The 2,080-nt window shown below is 41.2% G+C and overlaps 1 protein-coding gene across 1 annotated transcript in view; it reads right to left on the reverse strand.

Annotated features, from left to right (window-relative positions):
* Nucleotides 1–268: 268 nt before the first annotated feature.
* The window catches only part of pals1a (protein associated with LIN7 1, MAGUK p55 family member a), a 78,243-nt gene continuing 76,431 nt past the window's right edge, over nucleotides 269–2,080 (reverse strand). The window contains exon 17 of the mRNA XM_080750180.1: nucleotides 269–2,080. This exon is cut by the window's right edge and continues 702 nt beyond it. The gene's annotated coding sequence lies outside the window, so the exon portion shown is untranslated.

Here is a 2,080-nt window from a genome sequence, read left to right on the forward strand (position 1 = left end):
CAATTCCTTCTAAGATCTTTTGAAAAACCTATGTTTCTATGTCAGTGGTGGTGCGAAATGTTCGCTTAAAAATACATATATTCAAAGATTTGCACACATTTTCACGACTTTTCAAAAATAGCAGATCGACAAGCCCGCAGCGTGGCACGTTGTGAGCTTGTAGATCTGCTATTTTTCAATAGCTAAAGTATAAAATAATTAAGGCCCCTCCTCCTTGGGCCCTGGTAACTCAGTCCCACTTTCCCCCCCTTGTGACACCCCTGATAACACAGCTTGGTTGAACGCTTGATTCTGATCTGTCAATCAAAGACTCAGATCTGATCTCTGTTGATCAAAGACTCAGACCTGATCTGTGTCTAATCAGAGCACTTAAAGAACTTAAAGTCCTGTCCATACCGTCTCCGACCACCCAACTTTTCAACGGAAAGGTCCGGTTCAACTACAAAACGACGTCACTCGCATCTTCTGAAAAGCATTACCCCCAATTAGAGTTGGGAAAGCTGCACGTGGGAACCTCGGCTAACAGCTGGTACTTAAGACTACCTTTAAGTTAAGGCATAAGAAAGAGCTGGACAATCAAAATGCAGCCCACAGTGTCATTTATAGCAAAACGTTGCCCTCAAGAATGTTTTTTGAAAACATTAGAATTTGAAGCGAGAAACAGACGATTCAGTAACAGATAATTGATTGCATTTGATTTGTTTTTCGAGGCATAAATTAATGGATGAAACCTTTGTGTTACTTTTGGGTAAATGTATTCATTTCTTCATTAAGTACCAAGCAGCTCAATGACGCCTACCTGTCAATCAATCCTGGCTTATTATGTTACATTACATACGTGTAAATGTATATAAATATTACATAACTTATATTATGATAAACAGTTAATTAAAACAGTGATAAAAAGTGTTTATAAATCTAATAATACTTTACTGTCGTAGAAGACAGGCGTGAGCGCGCACGCACGCACGCGCGCGCACACACACACACACACACACACACACACACACACACACACACACACACACACACACACACACACACACACACACACACAGACAGACAACATACAATGGATAATAATAATCGTAATAATAATTTGCTGTGTCTATAAATGTGTGTATAGTATATTTGTAGTGTCTATGTCAGGGGTCTTCAACGTTTTCAGGCCAAGGACCCCTTAGAGAGAGATGAAGCAGGGACCCCTCAACCTTCTCATAGATTCCATAGTTTAATTGTTTGACAGCACAATCATCAGTGTATTTTGGATTCATGTCAATTTGAGTTTTCAGATATTTAACCACTTGAGCCGTCATTACCTAATAAACTTGACCTTTTACACAGTACTTAGTCTGCTCTTTTTCCCCTATACACCAAAACTCTTTGCCAAAAATTGTCGATCTACAAGCTCGCAGCGCGAGGCGTTGTGAGCTTGTAGATCTGCTATTTTGGGCTAAAGTTCTCAGAATATGGACACTAGGGGTCGAGTTGTTAAAATAAACAGGATTGGAATATTTGGAGGACCCCCTGTAGTAACTCTGAGGACCCCCTAGGGGTCTGTTGAAGACCCCTGGTCTATGTGGTTAGTACAGTGTCATGAGCATAGCCATGAACATGGGACCCATTGAGGCTCAGTGTGTGTGTGTATGGTGTACTGTATATGGGTAGTGTTAGTATACTAGGGTATCATCAGCTACATGGGACCCATTGAGGCTCAGTGTGTGTGTTTATAGTATATTTGTAGTGTTTATGTGGTTAGTACAGTGTCATCAGCATAACCAGCTACATGGGACCCATTGAGGCTCAGTGTGTGTGTGTATATGGTGTATATGGGTAGTGTTAGTATACTAGCGTAACCAGCTACATGGGACCCATTGATGCTCAGTGTGTGTGTGTATGGGTAGTGTTAGTATACTAGGGTATCATCAGCGTAACCAGCTACATGGGACCCATTGAGGCTCAGTGTGTGTGTATATGGTGTATATGGGTAGTGTTAGTATACTAGGGTATAATCAGACCCATTGAGGCTCAGTGTGTGTGTATATGGTGTATATGGGTAGTGTTCAGCGTAACCAGCTAC

The sequence above is a fragment of the Nannobrachium achirus genome, assembly GCF_963921795.1.
Source record: "Nannobrachium achirus genome assembly, chromosome: 20".
In the NCBI taxonomy this organism is placed as follows: Eukaryota; Metazoa; Chordata; class Actinopteri; order Myctophiformes; family Myctophidae; genus Nannobrachium; species Nannobrachium achirus.